Here is a 16,239-nt window from a genome sequence, read left to right as displayed (position 1 = left end):
GAAAGGAGTACAGTAGTCTGGAAAGGTTGAGAGCCACTGTGTTATATACTAAGGCACTTTTATGTGGGTCTGGCAACATAAAGGTGCCTTAAAGTGGGCAGAAACAGTCCCCTGAGAATACCCTCTGTACAGAGAGCCTCTCGAGCCAGAGCTAAACTGGTATAAAGGCTCTAAGCTCCTGATATAGGGTTCAGATCCGAGGAATACTGGGGCCTGGCTGGAAAGCACTGCACTCCAGCTATTCTCTACTCCCCATGGGGACCATGGGAGGCAGAATGTAAGATAGAGCAGCCTGAGGTTGCTTTAATTTACACCGGGTCCAGGCAGAGTCCCAGAATAAGGGGAGTCAAGAGGTCATTAAAGCCATCTTTGGCCCATCTCCTCCACCATCCTGCCCCAAGTGCGTAGAATCATAGAATCATAGAATCATAGAATATCAGGGATGGAAGGGACCTCAGGAGGTCATCTAGTCCAACCCCCTGCTCAAAACAGGACCAATCCCCAATCAAATCATCCCAGCCAGGTCAAGCCTGACCTTAAAAACTTCCAAGGAAGGAGATTCTACCACCTCCCTAGGTGACGCATTCCAGTGCTTCACCACCCTCCTAGTGAAAAAGTTTTTCCTAATATCCAACCTAAACCTCCCCCACTGCAACTTGAGAGCATTACTCCTTGTCCTGTCCTCTTCTACCACTGAGAATAGTCTAGAACCATCCTCTCTGGAACCACCTCTCAGGTAGTTGAAAGCAGCTTTCAAATCCCCCCTCATTCTTCTCTTCTGCAGACTAAACAATCCCAGTTCCCTCAGCCTCTCCTCATAAGTCATGTGTTCCAGACCCCTAATCATTTTTGTTGCCCTTCGCTGGACTCTCTCCAATTTATCCACGTCCTTCTTGTAGTGTGGGGCCCAAAACTGGACACAGTACTTCAGATGAGGCCTCACCAATGTCGAATAGAGGGGAACGATCACGTCCCTCGATCTGCTCGCTATGCCCCTACTTATACATCCCAAAATGCCATTGGCCTTCTTGGCAACAAGGGCACACTGCTGACTCATATCCAGCTTCTCGTCCACTGTAACCCCTAGGTCCTTTTTTGCAGAACTGCTGCCTAGCCATTCGGTCCCTAGTCTGTAGCTGTGCATTGGGTTCTTCCGTCCTAAGTGCAGGACCCTGCACTTATCCTTATTGAACCTCATCAGGTTTCTTTTGGCCCAATCCTCCAATTTGTCTAGGTCCCTCTGTATCCTATCCCTTCCCTCCAGCGTATCTACAACTCCTCCCAGTTTAGTATCATCTGCAAACTTGCTGAGGGTGCAATCCACACCATCCTCCAGATCATTAATGAAGATATTGAACAAAACCAGCCCGAGGACCGACCCTTGGGGCACTCCACTTGATTCTGGCTGCCAACTAGACATGGAGCCATTGATCACTACCCGTTGAGCCTGACAATCTAGCCAGCTTTCTATCCACCTTATCGTCCATTCATCCAGTCCATACTTCTTTAACTTGCTGGCAAGAATACTGTGGGAGACCGTGTCAAAAGCTTTGCTAAAGTCAAGAAACAATACATCCACTGCTTTCCCTTCATCCACAGAATCAGTAATCTCATCATAGAAGGCGATTAGATTAGTCAGGCATGACCTACCCTTGGTGAATCCATGCTGACTGTTCCTGATCACTTTCCTCTCGTGTAAGTACTTCAGGATTGATTCCTTGAGGACCTGCTCCATGATTTTTCCAGGGACTGAGGTGAGGCTGACTGGCCTGTAGTTCCCAGGATCCTCCTTCTTCCCTTTTTTAAAGATGGGCACTACATTAGCCTTTTTCCAGTCATCTGGGACTTCCCCCGTTCGCCACGAGTTTTCAAAGATAACAGGAACAGAGGAGCAGGAACAGAGGAGCTGAGACCTGGGCCTGTTGTGTTTTCATTTGCAAGTTGCACAGCCTCACTGAATGGAAGGATTCTGGTGCCTTGGACTTCACTGCAGATCTACACATGGACCCAGAGGTGGGCGCACTCTCCCCTGCGATGATAGGGAAAAGCATGGCCTGTGTTGTTATTGTAGGGTCAGAGTCACTTCACTGTTTGTTTATCCAAGGAATCACCCCTACAGCCTTCACTGAAAGAATCATAGAATCTCAGGGTTGGAAGGGACCTCAGGAGTCCTCTAGTCCAACCCCCTGCTCAAAGCAGGACCAATCCCCAATTTTTGCCCCAGATCCCTAAATGGCCCCCTTAAGGATTGAACTCACAACCCTGAGATTTAGCAGGCCAATGCTCAAACCACTGAGCTATCCCTCCCCACCTAGATACATTTTTTAGGCAAAACTAAAATTAAAAACCAGCCAAACTGTCACCTAACTGCAGGGCAGACAAATGTAACTGATATACTTCAATGGGTGCAATCCACTCCCTCTCCAGTGGATGCAGCTATACTGGTAGAAAGATGCTTATACCAGTGTAGCTTATGCCCATATGAAAAGGGGAATAAGTTGCACTGGCATAAGTATCTTTATACTGGGAACTGTGCTGCTTTAACTGTTTTGGTAAAAAAAAAAAAATAACCACGCCCCCAACCAAAATAGGTAAAGCAGTACACAAACTATATAGATCAATCCTTAAGGTGGATTCACTATTTCATGGCCTCCCAACCTTGGCAGTGTTCCTTTAAAATTCTTTGGTTTAGAGACGGGGGATAAGAGAATGGTGTTGATTGACTGATGTCTTAGGAGCCAGCGGGCAGATAGCTCACTAATACATTTCAGGACAGATGCACAGTTCCCTTTCAGACTGCAGGCGGCTCATAACTAAACCACACACACACCCTCCCTTCCTTCCCAGTTCCATGTCTCTCTCTAGTAGCCCTAAGTGGCTTTCCAAATGTGTTTATCAGAAATTCTTTACATTTTTACCCCACGAACCATGCATGGAAACCAACTGGGCTCTCAGATGTGTTGCCCTGAAATCAGTGTCTAATGTACATCTGGTTGCTAGCGTGTCCCCAGTTATCTAGAGGAGACGATCCTGTTGAAGGAAGAAGAGTACAAGAATCAGCCGTGTGCCCGTAGCAACCATGCTAGTGATAAACGTCTACCACGATTACATTCCTTTTCTATGTCTCCAAGCTTCGCGAGCTAATCCCTTATGAGAGTAGAGTTAAAGCAACGCTGCACTGTATTACATTCAGTCTTTTGACATGATTGGCTGAGAACATGATTGGCTGAGAACATGATTGCTGCAAAGCGGGGCAGATTTTTGAAACCTAAAAAATCCCTAAAAAAGTTCATGTGGATAAAAAAGAAAAAAAGACTCCGTCATTTTTAATCGACTATCCCCTTTGATTTTGCCAGCTGTGGGATCTGAGTCTCAATCACAAAAGTATTCTCCATCTTCAAGCCCCGAAGTGGCTTTGGCTGTTGGATAAAGTTGTGTCTATTACCAGCTGGTGCCTGCTTTGCTGAAGGGCCAGGCATGTAGGTGCCATGTTTGCCTGAATTTGTTTGTGGTGGCGAAAGCAACAGTCTGAAAGGCCCAGCTTGATCTCCAGTCACACCAAGGGAGCTCAATATCTTTCCAGTCTCCTTTGCATCCCCACACGGCTAGACCTTTAACTGAACAAGACTGAGGGTAAAATGTGAGCGAATAATGTTAGCATAGAATTTCCTGCTGCTGTTAGGGCTGATTTCAAAGGGAGAAAGATCAGGAGTTATAAGGCATGTGGAATTAGGATTTTTTTTAATGTTTGGTATCTATCTATTTGTTTATCAATCTAGTAACATTCCAAAATCTCAAATCAATAGCTCAACGTGCCTTTTAGTACACGCATAGATCCTGTGTTATAGATACACACACACACAAACTCTCTTACACACACACGCGCATAGAAATGCAACATTATGTATATGTTTTTTCCTTTTCCAGCATTCCAGCCTTTTAGGGTTGCCCTTGTCTCTCTCTGTGATTTAGGTTTTGGAGAAGGGATGGGTAAGGATTTGCTTTGACATTTAAAGGCAATCCAGGTAATTAATAGCACTGGCAGCATCCATCTCGCCCTCCATATATCTGCACAACAGTATCTATTTTTGACGTAGCTGACACGCCATTTCCTTTGGCAGCCCAAGGGCGGCTCATCTTTAAATTAAACTCGTCTCCGACTCTCCAATCTGCGAGTTGTACAGAGGCAGACACTGGTGGGGTATATCATCTGGAGACTGTGCAGGCGTATTTGAACAGGGTGATGTATTATCGAAAGGGCCCTGCATTACTGCTAGCTGGAACCAAAACAAGCTCTAAAGTATTAACTAATGACATGGGAAGTCCCTTAGGTATCTAATCACCTTTAATGTGCAGATTTAGAAGACAACTTTAAAGGAAGAAAAAGAGATTAGCAGGTCAGGTCACAACACACACACACAAAAATACAATTGCCTTTTTTTTTTTAAATTCAAAACCAGATTCATATTTATATTCCACCTTGACAGTAAATAGACCATTCAAAATTACACAGGCGACCCAGCTATAGGGTTCTGATCTTGGAGTAAAACTTTCTTGAAGTTTAGAGTGTTTCAAGACCAGGACTTTGATTCTGTTGTGGGCCAGCTGCAAAGTCTGGATCTGCAGGCAAGCTTCCTCCAAGTTTTGCAGGAGTTTGGCTCAAGGGTTGGTTCTGTCCAATTATAGACGTATGGGTCAAATGGCAACCTTAGACTCAACTCTAGCTATATTGGTTCCTTACTGTAGTATCTGAGAGTCCCATAATCTTTGATGTATTTGGCCTCACAACATCCCTGTGAGGTAGGGAGATAATATATCCGTTGTACAGAGTGGGAATAGAGGCACAGACAGATTATGTGACTTGCCCAAGGTCATACAGGAAGTCTGTGGTGGAGCAGGGACTTGAATTCCAGTTTCCTAAATCCTAGGCTAATGCCCTGACCACTGGGCCATTCTTCCTCTCAAGCCACTCTTTGGCTGGTCTACACCTAAAATTTAGGTTGAGCTAGCTACATGGCTCAAGATTGTGAAAAATTAACATCCTTGAGCAACATAGTTAAGCCAGCCAAAGCCCCACTGTAAACACCACAAGGTCAAGGGAAGAAGCCCACCGCTGTAGTGAATGACTACACTGAAGCACTACAGTGGTCCAGCTGTAGCGGTTTAAGCCTAGACATTGCCTAACTGCGGCGGTGTGATGTCAATGTAACTTCCATCAACCAACGTTTGTATGTCGATGTGGCTGTAGACAAAGGTTTCCTCACAGTCTTGGGTAGCTTTAGCCTACCTCTGTTAAATGTGGCTATGAGCTGCCTGAAACCTTGTTATGGATTGGATACAATCCTCCTTCCAAGTGGTGGGTGAGTGAGTCCTCCTTTAAGCTAGGTGGAAGAGACAGTTAAGGAGCCACATCTACAACAATGCCTAATAGAGCCGGCCCAGAAACTAGCACCATGTGGGTGGAAGGTTCAACTGGATATTGTGACCAGGTGGACGTGTGAAAGAACACACAGAAACTGGAGGATATATCTCCAGTATAAGCCTGCACTGCTGCAGCTATGGCACGGTAGCATCATGGAGCAGACACTTGCTACAGTGATGGAAGGGATTTTTCTCTCTGCAAGGTGCTAGCTAGGTTAACAGAAGAATTCTTCCATCCACGTAGCTGTGTCTACATGTGGGGGTTAGGCTGACCTAACTACATCACACAAGGCAAGATATTTTCCACAGTCCTGAGCGATGTAGCTAGGTAGACCTAAATTTTAGGTGTAGACTAGGCCTGGGAACAGACAGCCAGGGGGAGGCAAGAAGACCAACCAGGAATCTTTGCAGTGTAACTCTAGAAAAAGCTAGAGAAAAAGCTTTTGGGCCTGATGTTGGCTTATGAGGCTGGTGGTTGCAAGCAAAGAAACTGCTCCTTTTGTTATTGGTTCCTTCTGTGTTCAGAGCCACAGGACGTTGTACTTTCCTTGTAAACAAACAAGGCTGCATCAAAGAAAATACCAGACTCCATCAATTTCTACTTTCAACTGGAATGGGCCCAGGGCCCCGAACCTTGACTAGCCACACAGGACAAAAAGGGGTAAGAATATTAGTATATATAATATATAACGTCCAAAGTGATGTGGCCGCAGGTAAACTGCTAACAAATGCCCCAGATATGGGTTTTTCACACCCCGTGAGAGACATAGCTATGCTGATGTCAGTTTTCAGTGTAGACCAGCCCTAACTGATGACTGAGGGCTGATCCACACCCCAGTTAGCTCAGCTAAACTGCATTGCTCAGGGCTCTGAAAAATTTCACATCCTATGTAATGTAATTAAATCAGCCTAAGCCCCAGTGTGGACACCACTAGATGGACAGCAGAAGTCTTCCATTGACTTAGCTACTGCCACTCGGAGAGGTGGATTTACTACAGGCACAAAAGAACCCCTTCCGTTGCTCTAGCGTCTATGCTACAGTGGTGCAGCTGCTGTGGCTGTAGTGTTTCTGGTGTAGACATACTCTGAATGAACCTAAGACCTTCATGATTTGCCCCCTGGAACAGGGAGAAGAGATACAAGAGTAATATGAAAGCTGGGCCATGGGGAGGAGACAACATGATGAAGGAGAGAGCAAAATGTCTTGCTCATGGCAAAAAAATGCGTGCCTGCACATGCCCAGTGATATAAATACATCTTGGGGCAACGATTACATCATAAGCCACTTGAGCGCCATTCTGATCCCGTTTGTTATGATGTCACCTAACAGATCTATTTATAACTTTGCAATTCACAGGTTCCCCATGAGAGTGAAGAGTGAGTGGTTTATGATTTCACCAGCGTATTGAGCTTGAACGTGAGCCTTGTTGGCAGCATTCCTCAGGATATATATTGCCTGCAACGTGACTGCCCACATGAAGTCATGCCAGTAGGAATAGGCCTTAGAACTCGAGACAAGGAGGAAGAGGCAGTGACCATGTTTGTATCTCACTTCACCCTCTACCTTCTTATGAGCTGTAGCACTTTGTTGTAGACACTACCTACGCTGACGGGAAGGGTCCTCCCATAGGCATAGGTAATCCACCTCCTTTGGCAACCTAGTGCTGTTTACACCAGGGACTTAGTTTGGATTAACCACACCACTCATGGGTGTGGATTTTTTTTAACTCCACCCCCCTGAGCAACATAGCTGGGTTGACCTAGCTTTTTAGTGGTGACCAGGTCCTAGTCTTTAAATGATCATTGGTATTACCGGGGCACATGAGTCCAGTGGAGCTTGGGGCTTCATTGGGCTAGCCACCTTAGATACAGATAATGAGATAGAGTCCCTGCCCCAATGCAGTTAAAGTCTAACTAGACAAGATAAACAAAGGATAGGCACAAGGGAAGATTATTGTCCCCATTTTAAAGCTGGAGAACTAAGGTCCAGAGCCCTCAAAAGCATTTAGGTACGTAACTCCCATTAAAATCCATGGGAGCTGGGCACCTTAGTACCTTTGAAGGTCTGGATCGAAATGACTTGTCAATGTGATAGTGGGAGTGTATGACAGATCTGGGTATATAACCTAGGTATCCAGGCCAAGGCCCCATCAACAAGGCCATCCTTCCTCTCTAACTTGGCTTCCATTCCCTGTCTCTCCCTTTTAACAACTTGAGTAGTTGAAAACCAGCCTTTGAAAGCTAGCTGGCCTGGTTGCTGCCTTGGCTAACACTCAGCTGGAGGCTGAGCTACTTACATCTTTCACTTTTGATTATACAGTCCCAAACTGGAACAGGAGATGATTGCATCAGCGAGAGCGGAAAGGTGCGCACCTACATGAAAGGCTATTTAAAGCTACACCACTGTCGTAGTCTGGGGGAGGCGGAGGAGCTTGCAGTGAACTATTACCAGGGAGTTCAGCGGGGGTGCTCCAATGTGACCACCTAGACCAGACAGTAAGTGGCAATGCACGGACGCTGTGGCATAGGGAGGCAGTGACAAGATGCGGATGCCTAGCTCGGCTGCCAAACTGAAGGAGGCCCATTGGAGGCCACTGGCCTTTTGAAACCGTTTTCTCTACTGGGTCCACACATGCCTCTGCACCAGACACCAGGAATGAGCTAGCAGCGCACTGGCTGGTTTTCTGGGTCAGCCAATAGCCTGGCTGGCACACTTCTCGTTGCCAGGCCTAAATGATGGAAGCCTGGAATGTATCGTCTAATATGGCAAGAACAAATGTTCTTCTTGCCTATGGTGCTAATACTCCAAGAGTCAGCCTGGGAAGTGGGGGGCGGGGGTGGGAGGGATCCCTGGAAAGCGCTGTCTCTTGTGATGTGATCCACACAATGGACAAGCTGGTAAACAGTCAGCTACCACTTTGAATGAGGCCAGTGCTGGGCAGTATGCCTCACCTTCCCAGTTAATTACTGTACAACTAATACATCCCATCCCACGAGCATGGCACAAGGCATTTGTGAGTCACTAGGTGTTTGGAAGATTGCCAGCATCAAGCCAAAGTAATGCGTAAAGAGCAATTGGCATGGCACGAGTACATTCCTGGCATTTGCCCTTTTCTGCCAAATAGCCGGGAAGATATTTTTACTGAAAAACTACAATTCTAGCACAAGGGGCTCCTGATTCCTTCACTGAGGCCTCTGAGCATTGCTTTACCTCAGTGTTACAGTGGCCTAGTGGCTAGAGCATGGCAATGGGATGCAGGAAATCTGGATTCAATTCTTGGCTTGGCTGCTAGCCCACTAGGTGACCTTGAAAAAGTCACATCCCTGCGCCATGCCTCAGTTTCCCCATCTGTATAATGGGGCTGACTGCCTTTGTAGAGCACTTTGAGAGCTATAGAGGAAAAGTGCTGTATGAGCAGTAGGTATTATTTGCTCTATGCCGTTTGTCACCCTATCTATCTGTCTTTCTATCATCTAGAGTGAAAGCTCTTTCAGGAAAGGACTGTCCTGTTCTTGTATGTGTATGTGGGTCTCGATCCCAAATCAGAGCCTACAGACACAAAACAATGACAACAAAGAAGCAGCAGCAGAAGAAGAACTATCTACTAAACTGGGGTCAGATACCAGAAACCTGTGAATTATGAGACCTGGAGGGAATAGTGAAGATATTTGGCTAAATCAGGGCTTCTCAACCTAGGGGTCATGACCACAAGGGGGGTTACAAACAGCAGTCAGGAGATCATAACCACCCTGCCCTTCTCATATTGCTAAATGGAAAGGGGGTCCTGGCTAGACTTGGGGGAGGGCTTCAAGGGAAAAAGGGGTGCTTGCTAGTGAAAATTTGAGAACCACTGGGCTAAGTAACTGTGCAGCATGCAAACTCTCTCTGTCTCTCTTCCTCTCTCTGTCAGCATCGTCCCTCATAATCATTCATTCTCTCTATAAACAGATTTCCTAGTAATGGTTTGCATTTTCTTTGAAGTGCCCCATTCATTCTCCTGCTCTCCCCATTCATGTGTTCAAGATCCATTGACAGGGAGACAGAGACAAACATCTAATGTGCTTGAAATATGCTTGGGAGGGAAGGGGGGTGGGGAGGAAAGGGAAGGGAATGACCTACCTTAAAATTCTTTATTAAATGATGCTTTGATTCCCCTTTTACAGCTGTGCCTGAGCAGCGGTGAATAATTATTAACTTTTTTTTGTCTAAACGTCGGCCCCAATTCAGCAAAGTGTTTCAACACACAGTTATGTCCATTCCCATTCAGCAACTCACTTGAACACGTGCTTAACTTTAAGCAAATGCTTGAGTCAAACTGAAGTCAATGGGTCTTAAATATGTGCATAAAGTTCAGCCGTGGTTTCCTGAACAGAGCTGCTGAGCCAAATTCTGGTCACCTTACCCACACAAGGACTCAGTCACCGAATCATAGCAACGTCGAGCCCTCGAGAGGTCATCTCGTCCAGCGCCCTGTGCTGAGCCAGCACCAGGTATACCTAGACCATCCCTGGCAGCTATTTGTGTAACCTAGTCTTAAAAACCTCCAGTGAGGGGGCTTCTACAATCACTCTTGGTAACCTAATCCAGTACTTAACGATCCTTAGAGTTAGAAAGTTTTCCCTTAATATCTAACTTAAATGGCCCTTGTTGCAGATCAAACCAACATTTCTTGTCCTACCTTCACGGGGCATGGAGGGCAGCGGATCACCGTCCTTTTTGTAATGCCTTTGACATAGTTGAAGGCTGTTATCGTCTCCCCTTCATCTTCATTTCTCAAGACTAAACATACCCAGTTTTTATAACCTTTTCTCATAGGTCAGATTTTTCTAAACCTCTGATCATTTTTGTTGCTGCTCTCTGGACTGTCTCCAATTTGCCCACATTTTGCTTGAAGCATGTCACCCCAAACTGGACACAATACACCAGTGCCGAATGTTTACCTCCCACCTCTTAGGCCATGTCTACACTACGGCACTCTAGCAACTGTGTTGTAGCTATGCCACCGTAACTCTGCGGTGTAAAGGCAGCCTACAGCGATGGAAGGGGGGTTTTCCATTGCTGTAGGAACACCACCTCCCTGAGCGACAGTATCGAGGTGGACAGTAGCATTCTTCCACTGACCTAGCTGCGTCTGCACTGGGGATAGCTACGGTGTGCAGGGGTGTGGATTTTTCACACCTCTGAGTGCCACAGCGATGTCAACCTAAATTTTAAATGTACACCAGGTTTTACATACAACTCTTCTGTGAATTCACCTCCGAACAATATTAGCTTCTTTTTTTTTCCCAATTGCATCACATTGTTGGCTCCTATTCAGTTTGTAGCCCACGATGAGCCTCAAATCCTCGTCTGCAGTCCTACCAGTTATTCCCCATTTTGTCGCCGTGCATTCAATTTGCTTTTACTGAATTTCAGCCGGTTGATTACAGAACAATTCCCCAATTTATCAAGTCCATCTTGAATTCTAATCTAATGCCAAAGTGCCTGCAACCGTCCAGGTCTGCTGTGACTAATCAAGTGAGTAAGAAGTAGAGTTCACCCCTATAATCAGGACTATATCAAATCTTTGGAAAAGAAAAGCCCAGGGAAACGAAACATTATCTTACACGTTTATAACTCTCCTTCCATTTGCCTAGTTGCATTTTGAACTGGAATTTTATTAGCTTTTTCAAAGGAATCAAGTCCTGATTCACCTTTTGAGGAAAAAGGCCAAGAATAATGGCAACCAGACAATGATGCTTCTCTCCTGCACCTTCCTAGAACCTGGTCTACACACAGATTTTTTACTGGTAAAACTATTTCAGTTAGAGGGTGTGATTTTTTGCTGAAATAGTTATATCAATACAACCACTACTGTGGACAGTTACACCAGAAAAAAGCTTCCTCATATTGATATAACTATTCACTTTCTCCTGCAGGAATAAGCTAAACTGGTATAAAGCACCTTTCTGCCAGTATAACTGTGTCCCCACTGCAGGCATGGTAGCACTTTAACTTTACCAGTATAGTTAAAGCAGTACCACTTTTGCATGTAGACAAGGCCATAGGCTGTGTCTACATGAGAGAAACTACACCCCGACCAAGATAGCTGTGCCAACAAAACCCCCAGTGTAGACGCAGCTAGCTGACAGATGACCGCTTCTGTTGACACAGCTAACTATATTCAGGGAGGTGGTATACCTACAACAGCAGAAAAACTCCTTTTGTCAGTGTAGGCTGCCTCTACCTAGGGGTCTATGCCAGCATAGCTATGACAGTACTGGCTCCATAGTGTAGATAGAGGGCATGTCTACACTTACCGGGGATCGATGCTGCGGCAATTGATGCACCAGGGGTCTATTTAGTGGGTCTAGTGATGATCTGCTCACTCGTCTGCAGATTGCTCTCCCGTTGACTCCAGCACTCCACCAGAATGAGAAGAGTAACGGAAGTCAATGGGACAGTGTCTCCCGTCAACGTAGGACAGTGTAAACACAACAGTAAATCAACCTAAGCTACGTCAACTCCAGCTACGTTATTCATGTAGCTAGAGTTGCGTAACTTAGGTCGGCTTACCCTTGTAGTGTAGACAAGGCCATAGCCATACTGCCCATTACAGACCTTTAGAGTCTGACGGTATGTCTACACTTGAAATGCTACAATGGCAAGCCACATCTGCTCCACTGTAACACTGCAGGGTAGACACTTACTACAGTGACGAAAATGGTTTTTCCTTCACGGTAGGAAATCCACCTCTCCGAAAAGTGGTAGTTAGGTTGATGGATGAATTCTTCCATCCACCTAGTGGTGTCTACAGTGGGGCTTAGGTCAGCTTAACTACATTGGACAGGGTGTGACATTTCTGACAGCCCTGAAAGTTGTGGTTAAGCCAACCTAACTTTGTAGTGTAGACCAGCCCTGAGGTTATGTCTACACTACAGAGCCTACCATTGGTATAGATATATCAGGTGTCATAAATATAGTCATATAGCCCATTACAGAGCTTTAGAGTCTGAGGCTATGGTATTTACCCTCCTATTGGCATAGGTATTGTCTACACTAAAGCACTGCAGTGGCACTGCTGCCCTACAGTTGGGCCACTGCAGCGTTTCAAGTGTAGACAAACCCTTGGGGGGTTGTCAGCACAGCTAAGGGGTGTGGCTTTTTCACACCCCTGACTGGCATAACTATGCTGCTCTAGGCTCCATAGGGTAGATATAGCCTAAGTGACTTGCCAAAGTCATAGACAGCATCAGTAGAAGAGTAGAAAACTGAACCCAGGACTCCACAGTGCCAGGGTAGCATCCAAACCACTGGACCATCCGTCCTCTCTTCTGCTGTGTTTTAGTTTGGTTTAGCTTAATCCAATTCTGATTTCAACTCAATTAAGATAAACCTGGTTTAAACTGAAATAAGAGTTTAATAATAATAAACACAGGAGTTTGCACTAAATTGATTTAAAAGCAATAAGGAATTTGCCCTAAATTCATTTAAAAGCAATAAGAGTGTCCACACAGGCGTTTGCACTAAATTAATTTAAGAGCATATCTTTTAAACTGGTGCAATTTTCCTAGCTAGATGAGGCGTGGGTGAAAATGAACATTCAAGCCTCAACTCTTCTTCTTCAGTAGTTTGCAACTTTTTATTGGTGGCACCTTCATATTTTTCCAATCTAGATTGCTTCTGTGCAGTACAACACGTGAGACATGCTCAAATACACTGTTAGGGTTCTTCTCTTGCAATAGGTTCCTTGAATTTCAGCTGGGAATTTGATTGTGTTTCAGTTGCTTCAGGGGCATTTTTATTTTGGGAGGGTAGAGGGTAATTATTGTACCATTGTGAGTTGATGTGTGTATGGGAGAGATGTTCAAGTTTGCTGTTTCTTTACCAGATTTTGCATTTTCTTCTTTGTTACAGAGGCATTTGTGGCTTTGATTTAAGATTTATATTATACCAGGCTACAACAGTCCTTTGAATATGGGTCACTACAGAAATGAAAGTGATTGTTACTCCGCTATTTATACTGTTAAAGAGAACTGGAGCTTCATATCAAGATTAACTGAAAGGCTACTTTGGACAGGCTAAAGCTGCATGTGTGTGTGTGAACGCGTGTGGAGAGGCAGGCGATTTGACTTGGGGGTGGAGGGAATGTGGCCTTAGAATGAAGAAGGGGGTGGGGTGCGTGTCTGGGCCAGACTTGGGAGAGGGCCAGAAGCAGGAAAGGAGGGAGGGGCAAGCCAGCCCTATAGCATAACACCAATGTGTTTTACATTGTAATATCAAACACTGCCTACTCTGTATTTGCAGTTAAAGCAGGCAATAAAAGAGCTATTTAAAGGGAACTCCTCTCATTCATATCTCTGTATGTATGAAAACAAAGCAAACCATATGGCGTGCAGATAACACTGATCTGTCTCTCACACACACACAAACACACACTGTCCCATTCATCTCAGTGAGCGAATAAGAAAAAGAACAGCACTGATGTTAACACAGGGGGGGTTATTAATGGGATCTGAAATGGAGTCTCAATTGTAGATGTTTCTGGGGGCGGGGGATGGATGGTCCCTGACTTGGGGAAAAAATCTTAGCAAATTCCCTGCCACGCTCTCATAGGTTCATAGATACTAAGGTCAGAAGGGACCATCATGATCACCTTGTCCGACCTCCTGCACAAAGCAGGCCACAGAATCTCACCCACCCACTCCTGCGAAAAGCCTCTCACACACCACCACCACCAGCTTGCTTTCACTAGAGTAGACTCCCCCAAGCACTGATGATCTTGCTGGGGAGCCCTGTGGCTGTGAGATGATGAAGCTGCATTCATGACCAAGTAGCCAAACCCTGGTCCCCTATCAGGAAGCGGTTGAGGATGCACAGATGTTGGCATGGGGGTGGAGCTGCCTTTCAGAACTGGAGTGTATAACCGATGGCAGGGAGCAGCTGTCACAAACAGAGGCTCTGTCTGCCCTGGAGAGCCAGACAGTGTCCTAACCCCCAAAGTGTTAACCTGCCAGGCCTTTGTGAGGGGGGAGAGAGAGGCAGGTGGGGCGCTTATTTGTAAAAGGGCTAGGTGGGGTAGGAGCTGGCACGAACTGGCTGCATGGAGCCAGGGGTGGATCTGCTAGGCATAAACTGACTAAGCAATTGCTTAGGGCCCCATGCAGCTCAAGGGGACCCCGGTTTAGTATTACCCCCAAATACCATTCATCTTATTGAATGGGGGTGGAGGGGAGGTTGAAACAAGTGCATTGGCACATGCTGCGTTTGGTCTGTTTGTTTGGTTGGTGAAGATAATGCAATTAGTAAACTTAGGGGGTGGGCGAGAGGCGGAGGAGGGTGGGGAACTATTCCTGCTCACAGCCTCCCGATGGGCTACCAAAGCCTCTGCACCCCGTTTCCCAGCTGGCATCTGCTCATGGTGGCGAGCCACCTGAATGCAATTCAAAATGTGTGTTGCACAAAGGCCCCTCCTCTTTGACTGCATGCAAACGGCACCTTTCAGTCGGCGGGTCGGTTACAAACATCTCCACTTAGGATGGTCAGGCATTAACAAAGCAACCTCCGCTAGCCCCCGCGCTACCATGAAGCCCTAGGAAGCATCAGTGTCGGTAAAGGAGTGGCTGGGGCAAAAGATGTTTTTTTCTTCTCGTCTTACACAAACCCCTACAGACAGGAATACTCCGCTCCGCTCCTAAAGCAGTGGCTAGGCTATTGAGGGAGGGCCCCGATCCCGAAGCCCTTACTTGAGGCTACTGGTAAAGTCCTCAGCCACCTACTGTAGCTTTTGCCTGAGTAAAGCTCCCTGGATTTTGGCTTCAATAAAACATTTCCAAACCAGGTAGGGCAGGCACTAAAAGACAATCTCAGACCCGTTAGTCTAGGGGCCTGAGCCTGCCCCCAGGAAAAACAAATGGGACAGTTTTACCAACGGCTGCAGGATAGGGTCCTACTAATGGACATGCGCGGCTTTTCTTCTTTTTCTTTTTGAAAATAGAACTTTCTTTTCAAAATCCGCGCAACCCCCGATGTCCCGGAATCACTGGGCGGTGGGGTTTTGTTCCTGCTCGTCTGTTTCTTGCCGTGTGTGCTTTAAACTGGCAAGTGAACTCGGTGCAAAATTTAGCGCCGGGCCAAGGTAAAACGGTAGCGGACTGGCCTAACAGGCCCGGCAAGATGGGTTATTTGCCCTGATTCTGGGCTTTTGTGTGCGTGGGCAACTCTGGCGCCTGTGTTTCAGTTGTGTGGCCCCGAGCTCAGTTCCACGGAACTGGAATGAAAAAGGAATTGGATTGAAAGTGGTCAGCTGGGACAGGAACTGGGGGTCACTTCGATTGGCATTTTGGGGAGCCGATGAATAAGATTGGGCAGGCTTTGAAAGCATCTATGGGGAAAGCCTCGTTGCCTCCTGATCCAGAAGGCAGCGGATAGCTGGGCATTGATCCAAGAAGCCAGTTTCTGTCCGGCTTGCGTGTCGTGTCGTTGATCTCCCAATACCTATGAATCACCGATGGGGAAGCCATGGGCACATAGACCCCCGTCTCTCTGAGCCAAAACATAAAATAAACCGGCGGAGAGCAAATATCCTTTGGGGTGTGGTGGAAGGAGAAACTCCCCTGCTTCGGAAGCTGAAATCGATCATTTGACAGATCCTCAGGCATCTGAAACTTACATGAGTTTAACACCAAAGTGGGGGGGGGGGGAACCGAAAAGCAGGCCCCTGGCATGATCCAGATTATCTCTTATTAACACGTTGTGCCCTGATAAGGCAGGGCTCTCTGCAGACATGTCTCCCTGGGCAGTGTGTGGCTGAAATGCCCTATCTTTTGTCCTGGTTT

This window comes from Chelonia mydas, chromosome 15, assembly GCF_015237465.2.
Source record: "Chelonia mydas isolate rCheMyd1 chromosome 15, rCheMyd1.pri.v2, whole genome shotgun sequence".
Taxonomy (NCBI): domain Eukaryota; kingdom Metazoa; phylum Chordata; order Testudines; family Cheloniidae; genus Chelonia; species Chelonia mydas.
Note: the sequence above shows the minus strand (reverse complement) of the source record.